General features: G+C 33.2%; 1 protein-coding gene across 1 annotated transcript in view; it reads right to left on the bottom strand.

The window, feature by feature from the left end:
* LOC143248410 (lachesin-like) overlaps window positions 1–18205 on the bottom strand; it is an 84207-nt gene extending 66002 nt beyond the window's left edge. The window contains exon 1 of the mRNA XM_076496763.1: window positions 18091–18205. The gene's annotated coding sequence lies outside the window, so the exon portion shown is untranslated. The remainder of the gene's footprint in view (window positions 1–18090) is intronic.
* Window positions 18206–19685: the final 1480 nt, after the last annotated feature.

The following is a 19685-nucleotide window of genomic DNA, read 5'->3' as shown; positions in this document are numbered from 1 at the left end:
GATAACCAACGTCTGTAATTTTAAAACGAGGACTAGAGATAAGAAACATAATCAGAAATTGCCACTAGATAACCAACCGTCTGTTATTTTAAAACGAGGACTAAAGAGAAGAAAGATAATCAGAGATTGCCACTAGATAACCAACCGTCTGTTATTTTAAAACGAGGACTAAAGATAATCAGAGATTGCCACTAAAAAACCAACCGTCCATAATTTTAAAACGAGGACTAAAGAGAAGAAAGATAATCAGTGGTACACATCGCGAAACCTTTGTTTATTATTGTTTTATAGAATATTTGGATTTATATGTGATGGGCACTTAGAATACACACATGGTCATACATTATATGTACATTTGTAATAACGGGTCAAGTAGCAGTGACGCACAGAAGTACAGTCAAAGAACGTTTAGGTCTAGGTGTACTTTAACAATGACCTAACGAGAAAATGAAGACTAATGCCACGAAGTCATAAAAACTTGACAACATGGCACAAAGAATGAAAATAATAATTTTCGTTGAGTTTTATAGAGTTCTATGTTTCTCATATAATGGTTAATTTAAACCTCAGCAGTTGATAGTGAGGTAACAGAAAATTATAGATATAAGTTATTCGCACAAGTTTTTCATTATTAAATTATTTTTGCTAAAGGATGTGTTTACTAAAGAATGCAACACTGATTTACACTTTTAAATCACCAACTGTTCTTCTAAGATCTATTGAAAACGAAATGTTATTATTCTTAGAATAAAACAATGTTCTTGCTGGAATGAAACCATGTTCTTTAATGAAACCGTGTTCTTTTATGAAACCGTATTCTGGCTTGAATGAAATCCGATTTTTATCAGTATGAAACCGTGTTCCTGTTAGTATGAAACCCAATTCTGAGAAAAATGAAACCATGTTTTTCCAAGAATAACACAGTGTTTTGTTAGAAAAAAACTCGTTCTTCCTAGAATGAAACCACATTCTTGATAGAAGGAAACCATGCTATTGTTTGAATAAAAGCCTGTTTTTGCTAAAAAGAAACCGTTTTTCTTGCTAAAAAATACTGTTCTTATAGAAATAAACCATATTCTTGCCTGGATAAAACCGTAAAACCCTATTATTGGTAGAATGAAACCACGTTCTTGCTAGAATGAAACCATGTTCTCACTAGTATGAAACCTGCTTTCGCTAGAATGAAATTCTGTGCTTTCTAGAATGAAACCGTGTTCTTGCTAAGATAAAACTCCGTTCATTGTAAAATGAAAATATGTTCTTGCTAGAAAAACACGGTATTTCTAGGATGAAATCATATTCTTACTAAAATGAAACCTTGTTCTTGCTGGGATGAGACCCTGTTCTTGCTAGGATGAGACCCTGTTATTGTTAGAATAAAATGATGTCCTTCTAGTTCCAAGGGCAGAACAACATCTAGAATTAGCTGGTTAAGGAGTATAATTATAATTATCCAGCTCATTAATATTTATATATTACGTTGACAAGAAACCCTAATCATATATTGGACTTAACTGTATATTCAAAATATTGTCATAAGCAAATTCAACAAAGGCGGTAATCACAATATGGATTAATTTGTGATAGACAAAATAAGTTGTACTCAAAACCATTTCTTCTGTTTGTGTGAATATAGGTTTGTATGAATATAGTGTTTCAGTAATAAGTCGAATAGTCGAGCCAATTATAGGATCTCCAAGATACAATGAGCGCACATGCTGTTATCTTATTTGAGATTCTCAATTTTATAATAAAAATAATCATCAGCTCTCCCAACCGACTGTAGCTTTTATTTTTATATCGTCAGTATGAATTTGTTGTTAATCACAAAGGTGAACAATGTGCTTTCTCTACAACGCCCGATTTTAGCATCATAAGTTCTCAGATTTACTTCTAATCCGCTATAGAACAATAGAGGGGCCCTGCATGGCCAGGTGGTTAAGGCACAAAACTCGTAATCCGAGGATCGCGGGTTCGAACATGCTCGCCCTTTCAGCCGTGGGGGCGTTATAATGTGACGGCCAATCCCACTATTCTTTGGTAAAAGAGTAGCCCAAGAGCTAGCGGTGGGTGGTGATGACTAGCTGCCTTACCTCTACTTTTACACTGCTAAATTAGGGACGGCCAGCGGAAATAGCCCTCGTGTAGCTTTGCGCAAAATTCAAAACAAACCAATAGAACGATAAATAAAAACGGAAAGCAACAATCTTTATGACAAATCTGGTATTTTTATTTCACCCTGGAATATGACTTTTGTAACTTAGTTCTGAAGGAAGGTATAATACAGCCTTAATATTATACAACTAATTTATCTAAATAAGGCTTTAAGTATCATGTAAAGGTAAAGGAAAACGTGCAACATATGATAACTGATATAAGAATAGGTTATGCTAATCATCTGATGTTACTACGTTAATGTATAAATAATTGCCAGAGTTCCTTATTATCAGCTCAGATCAATATTCCGCTTAACTGATAGTGTTGTTTAAACATGGCCATTCACCATATCATTAAATATACATCTCACAAATAAAACTAGTTCTATTATAACATTTCAACATCAGCCAGATTATAGATGTCTCCACTTTCGTTCTTATTATTTACAGCAAGATTCTATCTATCAGTACATGCGTAATAGAACAAAAATATATTTTTTATAGCTACTTTATAATATATTGTCATATCATTGAAAATAACTGCTCAGCTGGAAAGAGATAAACACGGCGTTGGTAAGATTAGTGATGTATTTGAAGTAATCTTCCAACCGTTATCAAAAGTGTTTGTAAACTTTCTAGCACAAAGTATGAATCCATACTTTCTTTTCTAAACACAAATATGATATGACTTTACTTATTTCTTTCTGATTTAATACGGTAAATACATGGTTCTATTAAAGTATAACTTGAAGAGTTATCTCGATTTTACGCAAAACTTATAATGTTTATTATGACTTCAGCAAATCATTAACCTTGTGCTTTATATTTGTACCATAATTCATCATCTGACAACATTTTCTAGTTTATTGATGAAACTCGTAGTGATAAATTTATCACAATAATTTCAAAATCAGTATTTTTTATCCAGAAAATTGTTTTCAATATAAAATATATTTTACAAGTTGTCTAAAAGTTCGTGGTTTGAGGTGACACTTTCAACGAATATTTCTCTTCTGTTCAGTAGAAATCTACACGTCAGTTTTGAATACAAAAAGTATAGGATAAATACATAAAAACAAGACTGACCAGTTTCAAAGAAGACATACAAAAGTGTTTAATTTCAAATAACATGAGCAAAAGTGGTTCATTTCAAAACTGTTTTCAGGTTTAATAATGAATAATAACAACAGCAAAATAAATAACTAGAATATTGTCCACGAACTTCAGATATCAGAAGCTATAAACAGTTTCAATATTGTCCACGAAGTTCATATATCAGAAGCTATAAACAGTTTCAATATTGTCCACGAAGTTCAGATATCAGAAGCTATAAACAGTTTCAATATTGTCCACGAAGTTCAGATATCAGAAGCTACAAACAGTTTCAATATTGTCCACGAAGTTCATATATCAGAAGTTATAAACAGTTTCAATATTGTCCACGAAGTTCAGATATCAAAAGTTATAAACAGTTTCAATATTGTCCACCAAGTTCAGATATCAGAAGCTATAAACAGTTTCAATATTGTCCATCAAGTTCAGATAACAGAAGTTATAAACAGTTTCAATATTGTCCACGAAGTTCAGATACCAGAAGTTATAAACAGTTTCAATATTGTCCACGAAGTTCAGATATCAGAAGCTATAAACAGTTTCAATATTGTCCACGAAGTCAAATATCAGAACCTATAAACAGTTTTAATATTGTCCACGAAGTTCAGATATCAGAAGCTATAAACAGTTTCAATATTGTCCACGAAGTTCAGATATCAGAAGCTATAAACAGTTTCAATATTGTCCACGAAGTTCAGATATCAGAAGCTATAAACAGTTTCAATATTGTCCACGAAGTTCAGATGTCAGAAGTTATAAACAGTTTCAATAAAAGTTTTGAAGGAGCACAACTTTGAAATCTGTATCTTTTAGATTCTGGTCAGTTTCGTTTTTAGTTTTATTGTGTGAGGCTGTTTTAACATAAGAAAAGAACCACTGAATGTTTTATTAATCATATGATGTGTAAATATGTAGCAATTTATTATTTGGGAAAACAGAATGTCGAGTCTGTGGTGAAGTATGTGAACATCTGAATAAACATAGAACTACAGACAGATATTTCAGAGCCGAGCACACAACAGATATTCACGGCACAGAAGGACTAGGAAGTAAGTTAGAACCTCACAACCAGCTTTTTAATTAATTATTTTTCTTCTTCTCCAAAATAGCCTGGTATGGCCTTGTATGGTCTGGTGGTTAAAGCAGTCGACTTCCAATCAGCGTGTCGCTCTTTCAGCCGTGATGGTGTTAGAAATAACATTGAATCCCATTCTTCTTAACAATCAGCATGGGTAGTGTTATCTTCTCTCTAGTGTTAAATAACATTGAATCCCTTTCTTCTAAACAATCAGCATGGGTAGTGTTATCTTCTCTCTGGTGTTAAATAACATTCAATCGCTTTCTTCTAAACAATCAGCATGGGTAGTGTTATCTTCTCTCTGGTGTTAGAAATAACATTGAATCACATTCTTCTAAACAATCAGCATGGGTAGTGTTATCTTCTCTCTGGTGTTAGAAATAACATTGAATCCCATTCTTCTTAACAATCACCATGGGTAGTGTTATCTTCTCTCTAGTGTTAAATAACATTGAATCCCTTTCTTCTGAACAATAAGCATGGGTAGTGTTATCTTCTCTCTAGTGTTAAATAACATTGAATCCCTTTCTTCTGAACAATCAGCATGGGTAGTGTTATCTTCTCTCTTGTTTTAGTTTAGGCTCTCGAGTAAATTTGTGAGAAACTGAAAAAAAACTTTATTGTAGAAGTTAATTTATTTCAGTTAATTTTTCTTTTCTTTCGTCTTTACTTTATTCATGTTCATCGCTTATATTGATGTATAAAAGTAAGTTTGAAGCTAAATTTTATTACCAACGTTCAGTAACCTCCACATACAATCTAAATATTGAGCGCATGCTTTTTTGTTCTAACTTGTACGGTCCGAAGAAGGACGGTAATTAGAAACATCAAAATAAAAATATACGTATAAAAAGTGACTATTCTTTAACCTATTTTTTAATATCGATATGTTTGTAGACCACGCGGTTAATTATAATGCTTTATTCATAAACATATTTTTAATTTCAATTATCAACCGATTCAAAATTTAAACCCTGTTAGGAATTTGAGCAAGAATGTAATGAAAATATCACATTAAAGACGTGAAACGTCTTTTATAATACGTGCGATATTATTGTCAAATGAGCTTCGTGGCACCGGAGAAATTCAATATACTTAATAATTAGACACTTATAATCAACAAGATATACACATATATAAAGCATTAAACTTATTCTTCTTTCTTTATAGTATTAACTTTAGGTTGTAAAACAAAAATATTAATGTGCTCCTGAAAAACATTAAACATTCTAGTTAGGAAACATGAAACGAGAAAATATATCTTATGGAACTGAGCTATTGATGTTATTGTGTTCAAATACACACGAAACTGATTGCAATTTAATTACGTTTCTGGTATCAAAGACATCATATATCCACACTTAAATATGGAATATAATTTCATGAATGCAAGCTGCTAGAAAGGAAACAGATTTCACGTCTCACTGGGTACAAAGTCGAGAATATATTACTCTGTTAGTGTTGTCCAAAGAGGCGTCAAGTGTTAATAACAGACTTTAGTTAGAAAACACTCTATTATTTACAACAGAGCTAATGCCCTACAGTTGAACTCACTTTTAATTAGAAGCTAGCGTACTGCGAGAAGACTTCTAAAACTATATATCCTACAGGCTTCTGACGGCTGCTCCGAGCCATCTTAAGAACATTTTCACATTCACATAATTCTAAAGATGTGTTGGAGACTCATTACACTGATGACTGTCAGAGCTCTGTCTCTCTTTTTATCCTACAGGCTTCTGACGGCTGCTCCGAGCCATCTTAAGAACATTTTCACATTCACATAATTCTAAAGATGTGTTGGAGACTCATTACACTGATGACTGTCAGAGCTCTGTCTCTCTTTTTGTCAAAATTGGTAGGTTTTATCGTTACCAGAAGAAAAAAATCGTTTCTGTTATCTATTGATACAACAATAAATAACTTTTATATATCGTTACCAGAAGAAAAAATCGTTTCTGTTATCTATTGATACAACAATAAATAACTTTTATATATCGTTACCAGAAGAAAAAATCGTTTCTGTTATCTATTGATACAACAATAAATAACTTTTATATTCTAAGATTATTAATAGTTCTTCATATATTATTATTGTTAAATGCGAAACAGAATAAAAATGAACAATCACATTTCATAATAAAATTATAAATTAGCACAGTGGTTCTTCGAATAGCAGTGATGAAAATGTTTGTTCAAGAATACAAAAAACCTTTCTTATAAACCTCTATAATAATTACAGCTGTACTTCTCAGTTTCAAACCCTTCAGTGGCACAGCGGTATGTTTGTACACTGACACTTCTAGAAACTGGATTTCGATACCCGTGGTGGGCAGAGCACAGGTTACACATTGTGTATCTTTGTGCTTAATTCCAACAAATCTCAGTATCATTGCTTTCAAATTTCACAAACCCGAACGATTACTACACATTCCTGAAGTGTAACACAACAGGATTTATTTGAAACATTAATATTTATATTTATAAAGAATACTTAACACTTGTGTTAGATTTAGTATAATACTTAACACTTGTGTTAGATTTAGTATTTAAAGAACAGAGTGGGGAACATTTCTTACTAACACTGATATTTTTAAAATATCCGTTATAGACAAAGACTGGAATTGTTGTATTATATTAAATCATTTGTTCCTCAATGGCACAGCGGTATGTTTGCGGACTTACAACGCTAGAAACCAAGTTTCGATCCACGTGGTTGGCAGAGTATATATAACTCATTGTTTCGTTTTATACTTGATTACAAAAAAAAAAACATATTCATGAAACCCAGCGATGAAACAAACTTTGGACTTGTACTGTAATGTTTGTTTGCAGTTAAGTACAAAGGAACTTCATGGGCTATCTGTGCTGCGCCCACCAGGGGTATCGTAATGTGATCTTTAGCGTTTATAATCTGAGCCACTGCGAAACGCTTCATTAAATGAACAAACGTCTCTTACAGCGTGCTGTTCAACAATGACTAATTTCCGTTGATCCTATAAAATTTTAGTTTTCAAAGTTGTTAAAAAACAACAACAAAACATTGTTGCTGTTCAACATTGTGTACGTGAAAATTCTACATTTGGAAAATAATAGTTTGTAAAACAAACCTATTGATTTTGAAGAATCACATGTAGTAAAATGTTTAATTATATTAACTTCAAAGTTTTATAGGAAATAGAGAAACTAGAAGGCTAACTCCCTTCAGTGGTACATTCTTCAAGAGTCTCTGGTTCTTTAATTAAATATATATTTATATCAAGTACATCTCGAGTATCAGACGAAAACTGCTTGCTTATGAAGCCAACATATGGTTGGTTTCATCATATTTTCTTTCATCTATTATAATATGTTATACAGTCTCTACAATTTCTGGTTCATTTAACCTTTCTACGCTTCATTTCTAATTTCTTGACTTAGTCTGTGTTTCTGGCTTATTGGTCTCTGTTTCCTAGTCGTCATCAAAGACACAGTTCACTAGCAGTTCTCGGAGTAGGGTTAACAGCATACTGCTGTTAGTTTACTTGAATACCTCAACCCGGAGGGGTGAAAGTAAATCAACACGAGACATAACTTAATATAAGAACTGAAAGTAATCCGACTTTTGTAACCATCTTGTGAAGTAAAGAAACACTTGAACAAATTAGTGCCATGAACTCATCCAAAGGCCCATAAGATTAGAGCTATGAATCACGTGACTAAATCCGTCAGTGTCCGTAACGTCATGTGTCTGCTTTATGAAACCACACGTAAAGGTAAACGTACCTACAGATTCGCATGTATGTTCCAGATATTTACAAAAAGGCAATCGAAGTTTAGCCGTGACTAATTTTAATCTCCAGCTATTCATTAGCAACCACCGCCCAACCTTGGATTACTCCTACGTGACTGATTTGACAAAGGTTGTGAAAAAAACAAAAAAATACTCCTTAAACAGTTAGTGCCAAGCAAAGTATTTCGTAAAGAAATTATGGAAACAAAAATAGCAAAAAGTATTTAAAAACAATTAACTTATCGCACCCCTCTTTTATAATTTTACATGCTCCTCACCCTACCACACCCTATAACAGATTGGCTAAAACACTTATAACACACTTATAGTGCAGGAATAGAACTGTAGTATCCCAAAGATTCGATCCCATATGGTCACCTTAAAAGTCCAGAATTTACCACATGACCATGGCCAAAATCCAAAACTTTATCACATGACCATGACCATGGCCAAAATTCAAAATGTTACCACATGACCAACTAGTGACGTTTTGGTTTTATCATAAAAATATTATAATCCGTGATAAATATCGCTGCAGACATAAAGCGAGAATTTATTTAAACTAGTTCGTGAAGGAAGAATCACCGACATACAGTTATCAAATACCGTGAGTTTATTTAAACTGGTTCGTGAAGGAAGAATCACCGACATACAGTTATCAAATACCGTGAGTTTATTTAAACTAGTTCGTGAAGGAAGAATCACTGATATACAGCTAACAAATACCGTGAGTTTATTTAAACTAGTTCGTGAAGGAAGAATCACTGACATACAGTTATCAAATACCGTGAGTTTATTTAAACTAGTTCGTGAAGGAAGAATCACTGACATACAGTTATCAAATACCGTGAGTTTATTTAAACTAGTTCGTGAAGGAAGAATCACTGACATACAGCTAACAAATACCGTGAGTTTAAATACCGTGAGTTTATTTAAACTAGTTCGTGAAGGAAGAATCACTGACATACAGCTAACAAATACCGTGAGTTTATTTAAACTAGTTCGTGAAGGAATAATCACTGACATACAACTAACAAATACCGTGAGTTTATTTAAACTAGTTCGTGAAGAAAGAATCACTGACACTCAGCTAACAAATACCGTGAGTTTATTTAAACTAGTTCGTGAAGAAAGAATCACTGACACTCAGCTAACAAATACCGTGAGTTTATTTAAACTAGTTCGTGAAGGAAGAATCACTGACATACAGCTAACAAATACCATGAGTTTATTTAAACTAGTTCGTGAAGGAAGAATCACTGACATACAGCTAACAAATACCGTGAGTTTATTTAAACTGGTTTGTGAAGGAAGAATCACTGACATACAGTTAACAAATACCGTGAGTTTATTTAAACTAGTTCGTGAAGGATGAATCACTGACATACAGCTAACAAATACCGTGAGTTTATTTAAACTAGTTCGTGAAGGAATAATCACTGACATACAGCTAACAAATACCGTGAGTTTATTTAAACTAGTTCGTGAAGGAATAATCGCTGACATACAGCTAACAAATACCGTGAGTTTATTTAAACTAGTTCATTGAAGAACCAATGAAATAAAATAGATCATTTTAAATAAATAAGTATGTATTCTAAAAGCATATACTAAAATATCAATACTCTATTAAAGTACTTTTCAATATTCGTAATTGAGAAACACATTTTTTGTGCGAAGAATCGTAAACAACTAAAAAGAAAAGGTTACTGTAAAGAATTTAACTATCAAAGCTGGCTTATAACGTTTTATACATTTACCTCACACCATCGTTAGAACAATACTTAACATTTAATAAAGGTAATAAAACGTTTGTTGTCTCAACAATACTTAACATCTAACAAAAATAACAAGTTTGTTGTCAGAACAGTACCTCAGTATTAACAAGACTAATAAGTATGTTATCAGAACAATACCTCAGTACTAACAATATTAATAAGTTTGTTGTCAGAACAGTACCTCAGTATTAACAAGACTAATAAGTTTGTTGTCAGAACAGTACCTCAGTATTAACAAGACTAATAAGTTTGTTGTCAGAACAGTACCTCAGTATTAACAAGACTAATAAGTTTGTTGTCAGAACAGTACCTCAGTATTAACAAGACTAATAAGTTTGTTGTCAGAACAGTACCTCAGTATTAACAAGACTAATAAGTTTGTTGTCAGAACAGTACCTCAGTATTAACAAGACTAATAAGTTTGTTCTCAGAACAGTACCTCAGTATTAACAAGACTAATAAGTTTGTTGTCAGAACAGTACCTCAGTATTAACAATATTAAGTTTGTTGTCAGAACAGTACCTCAGTATTAACAATATTAAGTTTGTTGTCAGAACAGTACCTCAGTATTAACAAGACTAATAAGTATGTTGTCAGAACAGTACCTCAGTATTAACAAGACTAATAAGTATGTTGTCAGAACAGTACCTCAGTATTAACAAGACTAATAAGTATGTTGTCAGAACAGCACCTCAGTATTAACAAGACTAATACGTTTGTTGTCAGAACAGTACCTCAGTATGAACAGGACTAATAAGTATGTTGTCAGAACAGTACCTCAGTATTAACAAGACTAATAAGTATGTTGTCAGAACAGTACCTCAGTATTAACAAGACTAATAAGTTTGTTGTCAGAACAGTACCTCAGTATTAACAAGACTAATAAGTTTGTTGTCAGAACAGTACCTCAGTATTAACAAGACTAATAAGTTTGTTGTCAGAACAGTACCTCAGTATTAACAAGACTAATAAGTTTGTTGTCAGAACAGTACCTCAGTATTAACAAGACTAATAAGTTTGTTGTCAGAACAGTACCTCAGTATTAACAATATTAATAAGTTTGTTGTCAGAACAGTACCTCAGTATTAACAAGACTAATAAGTTTGTTGTCAGAACAGTACCTCAGTATTAACAAGACTAATAAGTTTGTTGTCAGAACAGTACCTCAGTATTAACAATATTAATAAGTTTGTTGTCAGAACAGCACCTCAGTATTAACAAGACTAATAAGTTTGTTGTCAGAACAGTACCTCAGTATTAACAAGACTAATAAGTTTGTTGTCAGAACAGCACCTCAGTATTAACAAGACTAATAAGTTTGTTGTCAGAACAGTACCTCAGTATTAACAAGACTAATAAGTATGTTGTCAGAACAGTACCTCAGTATTAACAAGACTAATAAGTTTGTTGTCAAGTTTGTTGTCAGAACAGTACCTCAGTATTAACAAGACTAATAAGTTTGTTGTCAGAACAGTACCTCAGTATTAACAATATTAATAAGTTTGTTGTCAGAACAGCACCTCAGTATTAACAAGACTAATAAGTATGTTGTCAGAACAGCACCTCAGTATTAACAAGACTAATAAGTTTGTTGTCAGAACAGTACCTCAGTATTAACAAGACTAATAAGTTTGTTGTCAGAACAGTACCTCAGTATTAACAAGACTAATAAGTTTGTTGTCAGAACAGTACCTCAGTATTAACAAGACTAATAAGTATGTTGTCAGAACAGTACCTCAGTATTAACAAGACTAATAAGTTTGTTGTCAGAACAGTACCTCAGTATTAACAAGACTAATAAGTTTGTTGTCAGAACAGTACCTCAGTATTAACAATATTAATAAGTTTGTTGTCAGAACAGCACCTCAGTATTAACAAGACTAATAAGTTTGTTGTCAGAATAGTACCTCAGTATTAACAAGACTAATAAGTATGTTGTCAGAACAGTACCTCAGTATTAACAAGACTAATAAATATGTTGTCAGAACAGTACCTCAGTATTAACAAGACTAATAAGTATGTTGTCAGAACAGTACCTCAGTATTAACAAGACTAATAAGTTTGTTGTCAGAACAGTACCTCAGTTGTGACAAAAGTAACGATTTTTTCAAAATAAGAATAACCAGTAGCTTACACTAAATTTATTATTTCTTATGTTTTGCTGTGATCACGTATAACAAATTTTCTAAATACAAAACACATATTTAGTTAACGAGAAATCCAAGTGAAACTTAGTAATATATCCTAAATGACTTAATTAATTATAATTATAACGATAGTCATTGAACTGTAAAACACGCGAGACTGAAACAGATGAAAAGAGCGCTGACATTTACATGCATTTAGACTTATGTGAACAAGCTAACGTGTTTGGAGCTTATATTTACATAAAACATTTTTTTTTTCGAAATTAAACATAATCAAGCTGTCCATCTTATGTTATTTTTAACGAGTATCTCTGTTTTTAGAACAGATGTTGGAATTTATACGTTCAGTTGTTTTCCCATATATTTTGTTGCTAATTTTGCTGAATATGATGAAGTTTCCTATTAACATTAGCAACATAAAAATCTTCCATTTCACCGATATTCGCTGTACAGCCTTTTCTCCTTTATTAAGGCTACAGATGTGTTAACGGGTTATTATTACGTTGATACGTTAATTAGGCTGTTGCTAATGGTCCGTTATACTTTTTATTGCTGCCACATATATGTGAAAAGAAATATAAGATATTATTTTAGAAGGTGGTACGAACTAAGTAGAAGGGAAGAAGCAGACTGAAAATACATCGTTGTTGCTATTTGTTCTTGGTTGTCTTAAGGATATGAATAGTCCAGGAAAATATAGAATTCAATTAAACGCGTTAAACATTACATATACCATTAAATCGCATTGAGTATGTTATTAATAAAAGTAACGTAATTCTATAATAAAGCTTCTGCATTGAACAGTAACGTTAAAGTATTATACTGTAATAGAAACCCTTGTAACCCGAGCGCTTTTGAAAGGTTTATCTATCTTATTTACATTGCCCCTGAAGAAGTAAGGTCCACCTTTTGAAAGCGCTCGGGTTATGAGTTTCTATTTCATTTTTATTAAGACTTTCTGGACCTACGTGTTTTTAGGATATCATGAGTTTTATACCGTATATATACAAAACACTTTAGGTAGTATTCTGTATATCTTGAAAAACTGACGTTTCCTAGTATTGCTTGAGAGGTCTATTCGGGAGTGTCTTGTAGAAGAAATAAGACAGGTCTATTGACCTTTTTTGTTCCGCCTGACTCTCGAGTAGCGCACGTGGTATTAATACCATTGTTTACTACTGTAGCACACGTGGTATTAATACCATTGTTTACTGTTGTAGCACACGTGGTATTATCACCATTGTTTACTGTTGTAGCACACGTGGTATTATCACCATTGTTTACTACTGTAGCACACGTGGTATTATCATCATTGTTTACTATTGTAGCACACGTGGTATTAATACCATTGTTTACTGTTATAGCACACGTGGTATTATTACCATTCTTTACTACTGTAGCACACGTGGTATTAATACCGTTGTTTACTGTTATAGCACACGTGGTATTAATACCGTTGTTTACTGTTATAGCACACGTGGTATTATCACCATTGTTTACTATTGCTCACTTAGGTTTCGTCCTTTTTATTTTCCACTCCCTTGAAAAATTTAAGAATTTAATTAACGGGAGGTAAAAAATAGAGTTCTTTACTTTGGTGAACCAATAGTCTGTTGGCTTTACTTCCATCGATTTGAATTTACTTTGGCCTATATATTCACTCTTTTTATCCCTAACTTACACAATGACGATCATTAAATCATTCGGACAAGTTTTGTTGTAAGCCATGTTCCATTTATTTCACCCAAGACAAATATAAAATGATGCGAACCTTGATACAGTTATCAATTGTTACCAAGCATTACCATTGTTCCCTGGCGTGGTATCATTCAAAAATATTCCTACAGTTGTTCTTTGTTTTTATTAATCTTGGTAAATGACAAAACTTGGCTATACGAAATCTGTTCCGCCTTTATTTTGTTGGGTGCTGTTGCCTGAGACAAATGTACGGATTTTGCCACTGACCATTGTATTCGTGGAATTTCGCTTGTTGCAGGACAATCCACTTTATTGACTGCAGTTAGAAATCGACTTTTGCAAATCTATTTTGTATGGGCATGATACCCGAAGTTGATCCATATTATTTAGCTTTTCAATGCCGCTAAGTACAAGAATTATCTCCATGGGGGAAATTAAAAAAAAATTATTTGAACGCATGTTTACTACCTGAGTGTATGAATATTTCACAGTGAAGAAACTATTAAATACTATTCCAAAGACAAACAGTTTTGATGGCGTAACACTATTTATGAAAAGCCAAGGTATGTTGAAACGTAGTCCTGAGCTTGAAATCTGTTGTGCTTATTACGTGACTTGCTGATATGTCTATTAAAAACATTATAATATAAAGGCCTTAACTCTCTGTATTGTGTAACTTTATTTACAATGATGTCAAGTAAAAGCATAAGCTTTTTAAAGCTGTTAAACGAAGATATTGTTTCCAGTCCTTGGAGACGATAAAAGTAGCTGTTTATCAACTCTCGAAACTTTTCTCAAATATCGAAAAATAATCTGTAATATACAATACATAGGAAAATATAATTATAATGACAATGCGAAAACTACTGTTATAAGAACAAGAAACCCAATAAAGGTTGGAGCTCAGTGCAACAAAGTAAAGATGGCTGGCACATACGGTTACTAAAGACAACGGTTTGAGGTACTAGGTTTCTCCTCATCACGAATATTTTTAAGTTTGTTTTTCCGAAGCCAACGTCGTAATCCCGTCATATACAAAGCACACAATTCTTCCCTAGTAGTGTCTCATAAGCAAGTTAATTTATTACATAGTTTATGAGTGTCCATTTCAAAAGTGTCACCACATCTCACAGAAATCCATAGGCAAATTTATTAACATGTGTTCAAATAGAATAGCCTTAATACAAGTTCATTCTCCAGTTGGTTAAGAAATGTAATTATGCAACATACCAGTATCAGTAAAGATATTGAAATTTCCATTAGCGTTTGGGATTCATAAACTGTTTTCAGTTTCCCAAGTTTATGTTTGATGAGCAGCTTATCGAGTTTTATTAATACTTTATGCTAACTGTCTAATACAGTGAATCAATCTGATGTTTATTTGATACATAACTAAACAATTTATTAAAAAGTACAAATGCAATGACATCAAAACAGTTCAGTAAAATGGAAAGTGGATTTTCCACTAAGTTAAATCTTATTATCTTGGCATGTTTCATGCTGGGAACTGTGACACCTGGATTCGGGTTGTATTCTTCCACAAAACTGTTTATTTTTCAAATCCTAAGTTGAGCAAGTAAGTTAAATGCAACGTGAAGACACATACAAACTGTATCCGTTAAAATGTATTATCAAGTTATTTTAACGGATACAGTTTGTATGTTTCTTCAAATTTTTTACATTTGAAATTATAGTCATAAGTCGGAAAAAATACAGTCTTGACCAAAATGTTTGCATATTTTGTAATAAATAAATTCATTCTTATTAAGGGGATATAAAAATACACTTAGTGATATGAAACCTAGAAATACGTGTTGTATTAAACACCTACGTATGTAACTTGTGTAATGATACATTGTTCTATGGACACCGTGAACAATTTACTACATATGTAACTTGTGTAATGATACAATGTTCTATGGACACCATGAACGATTTACTACGTATGTAACTTGTGTAATGATACAGGTTCTATGGACACTGTGAACGATTTACTACATATGTAACTTTTGTAATGATACATTGTTCTATGGACACCGCGAACGATTTACTACGTATGTAACTTGTGTAATGATAAAGGTTCTATGGACACCGTGAACGATTTACTACGTATGTAACATGTGTAATGACACATTATTCTATGGACACCGTGAACGATTTATTACGTATGTAACTTGTGTAATGACACAGGTTCTATGGATACCGTGAACGATTTACTACGTATGTAACTTGTGTAATGATACAGGTTCTATGGACACCGTGAACGATTTACTAGATCATCAAACAATTATGTCAGAAATCTGTAGAAAGATTTGTAATACAGTATTTTATCTATCATAAAAACCTTACCACTACATACATATATCATGATAAAATATAACATCTGATTATTATAAATATCATCTGTAACCTTATATCAGTTCATAATGAACATTCATTAATTAGTTGGCTCTACTTGTTCTCCAATAACCTTCATAAGACAAAGTAACATGCTGTCGTTGAGGTACTGATTAATCCATCGTGAGTTCATCCTAACTTGTCACTATAAAGCGTTGTACTCAGCTACAGTAGCTGGTTTAGAATCGTAGTTATAAATTTTTCATTTCAGTTTTAAACATCGATTTTCAATGGGATTACAGTTTGGATACTTCTTTACCACGACAATCTTGTAACGTTCTTCTGTACAATACATTCACTGTGAGCAGCATCTCGGAACATAACATTATTGCTAAACTTTGCCTTAGCAAACGACAGGAATATCATCTCTATGTCATACCTGTAAGAGGCGTCATTGACATCTTCCTAGAGGACATGATGAATATCTGCCTAAACAATTACTGCACCATCTCCTTTTTCTTCCCTGTGGAAAAGAATTTCTTTCATCTGTTCTCCAGGCAAACGACAAATAAGGCTCACAAAGAATAGTACAAAATATTCAGCGTCTTATGCTCCGTATAAATAAGGCTTACAAATGAATAGTACAGAACATTCAACGTCTAATGCTCCGTGTAAATAAGGCTTATAAAAGAATAGTACAGAATATTCAGTGTCTTATGCTCCGTGTAAATAAGGCTTACAAAAGAATAGTACAGAATATTCAGCGTCTTCTGGTTCGTGGAAATAAGGCTCACAAAGAATAGTACAGAATATTCAACGTCTTACGCTCCATGGAAATAAGGCTTGCAAAAGAATAGTACAGAATATTCAACGTCTTACGCTCCGTGTAAATAAGGCTTACAAAAGAATAGTACAGAATATTCAGTGTCTTATGCTCTGTATAAATAAGGCTTATAAAAGAATAGTACAGAATATTCAGTGTCTTATGCTCCGTGTAAATAAGGCTTACAAAAGAATAGTACAGAATATTCAGCGTCTTCTGGTTCGTGGAAATAAGGCTTACAAAGAATAGTACAGAATATTCAACGTCTTACGCTCCATGTAAATAAGGCTTACAAAAGAATAGTACAGAATATTCAGTGTCTTATGCTCTGTATAAATAAGGCTTACAAAAGAATAGTACAGAATATTCAACGTCTTACGCTCCGTGTAAATAAGGCTTAGAAAAGAATAGTACAGAATATTCAGTGTCTTATGCTCTGTATAAATAAGGCTTACAAAAGAATAATACAGAATATTCAACGTCTTACGCTCCGTGTAAATAAGGCTTACAAAAGAATAGTACAGAATATTCAGCCTTTTTTGGTCCGTGTTAATAAGGCTCACAAGGAATATACCGCGTTTTTTGCTAGCTGTATATAATGCACACAGAATATATCTCGTCTTTTGTTGTACTTTCAACCTAATGTTACTGTCTTAAAGAGGTGAGAAATGACAGTATTGATTTCAGCGGAACCTTTGAGAAACCTCGCGACTGTTCTGATAGTTGTGACAATAACGAGAAATGGTATAAAAGGACCTCGTCAGCAACTCTGGTAGCTAGCTGATCATGGTTATTCCTGTCTAACAATCCATTCTTGGAAAGTAGTCACATTTATTGCTCCTATATATAATTTTAAAATATTTCTTTGTTACCTGGTACCTGGAAATCAACCCTGTTTATAGTTAAACTTAGGTTTTTACTCTAGTTTCAAATATTTATTTTATATAAAACGTTCTTTGTGCAAATTATATCTGATTTTATACTAAATAAGATTTCATTGAAATACGTACGAGTTTATAATTCGTGTCTATTAGAAAGAAACACCTGCTTCCACCTAGTGAGATATCTTCAACAAACTGTAATAAATCGCTATATTCGAACCCTGGGAGAGTACTTACTTTGTGTCTGTTTTATAGTACGGCCAAGGTACAAAAAGTTTACTACAATGTGACATAAAATGTACATACTTACTCGATTGAATCCAATATTTTCAATGACACAAGGGATGTCAACATCTCGGCCTATTGGTACAGAAATGTTCGGAACAGGTTCGGCAAAACTCGGTAGTAGTTCGCCACACCTTACTGAGAAAAATAGCATTTTTTATTTTCAAATATTTTAAACAATTTCGCTGTCTAAATATGATTGAGTAGTATATACACAATACTTTCATGGATAATGTAGTCTATCTTATCAATAAGTTGACATATGTTGTTACACATGCTTTTCAAGAGTTTATTCTACTTTTGTAAGTTTTTACCTCACAAATCTTATATTTACATGAAATACCAAGCTTGATGGCCCAATGTTTCTGTGAGAGCAGGTACATGATTGGCTGTAGTCCGTATAGTTGATTGTTAGACTTAATGTGTTTTCTTTAATGATTATTTAAGGTTCAGAGGCTGAAGGTTGATAGACTTTGTATATTAATTCTTCATCATATGATAGGCCTAGGATGGCCCGCGGACAAGGCGCTTGACTCGTAATCTGAGGGTCGCGGGTTCGAATCTCGTCACACCAAAGATGTCGCCCTTTCAACTGTGGAGCTGTTATAATGTGACGGTCAATCTCATTATTTGTTGGTAAAAGAGTAGCCCAAGAGTTGGCGGTGGATAGTGATAACTAGCTGCCTTCCCTTTAGTCTCACATTGCTAAGTCAGGTACGACTAGCACAGATAGTTTTCGTGTAGCTTTGCGCAAAATTCAAAACAAACAACAAACAAATTATCAGGTGTTTCAAACTTATGACTAACTAAATTTGTTTCCAACAGAAATAAAACTAGCAGGCAACACGAATTTCTCAGAATATTTTTTTACTAATAAATAGGAAATTTCTTACGATATGAAACGTTAATAAGGGCTTCATTGAGTACGTGAAGCATTATGTATATACGTGATGACGTGTCTCACGTATAGGTATATCTCACATGTACTAACACAAAGTGATACACGTATCCGAGTAGATATGATTCATGTAATGGAGAATATCTCTTATTTTATGAAAACGACTTACTTATGCTAATGCAGTATCTAGATGGCGCAAGAGTGACATACTCCTACCCTATCGTTGCTTCAAATATCAAACTTTAAATTTACAAGGTCAGTCTAAAGATTTAGTAAAACTGTTCAAAATATTCTGATTATTATGAATACACGACAGATGGTCGATTTTTTACCCATTTATTTACACAATCTTTTTACATTTAGATTCTCCAATTGCTGCCTAACGAAGAAACCAGTCTTGTCTGCGCGGCTCGGTATGGCCAGGTGGTTAAAGCACTCGACTCGTAATCCGAGGGTCATGGGTTCGAATCCCCATCACACCAAACATGCTCGCCCTTTCAACCATGTATTATAAAGTAACGGTCAATCCCACTATTCATTGGTAAAAGAGTAGCCCAAGAGTTGGCGGTGGATGGTGATGACTAGCTGCCTTCACTCTAGCCTTACACTGTTAAATTAGGGACGGCGAGCGCAGATAGCCCTCGAGTAGCTTTGCGCGAAATAAAAAAGAAACCAAAACCAGAATAAACTTTATCTGCGCGTTGCTGATCTTAGCTTTTGTA

This window comes from Tachypleus tridentatus, chromosome 4, assembly GCF_004210375.1.
Source record: "Tachypleus tridentatus isolate NWPU-2018 chromosome 4, ASM421037v1, whole genome shotgun sequence".
Classification (NCBI taxonomy): domain Eukaryota; kingdom Metazoa; phylum Arthropoda; class Merostomata; order Xiphosura; family Limulidae; genus Tachypleus; species Tachypleus tridentatus.
The sequence above is the reverse complement of the archived record's forward strand: the minus strand, read 5'-3'. Positions and strand labels throughout refer to the sequence as shown.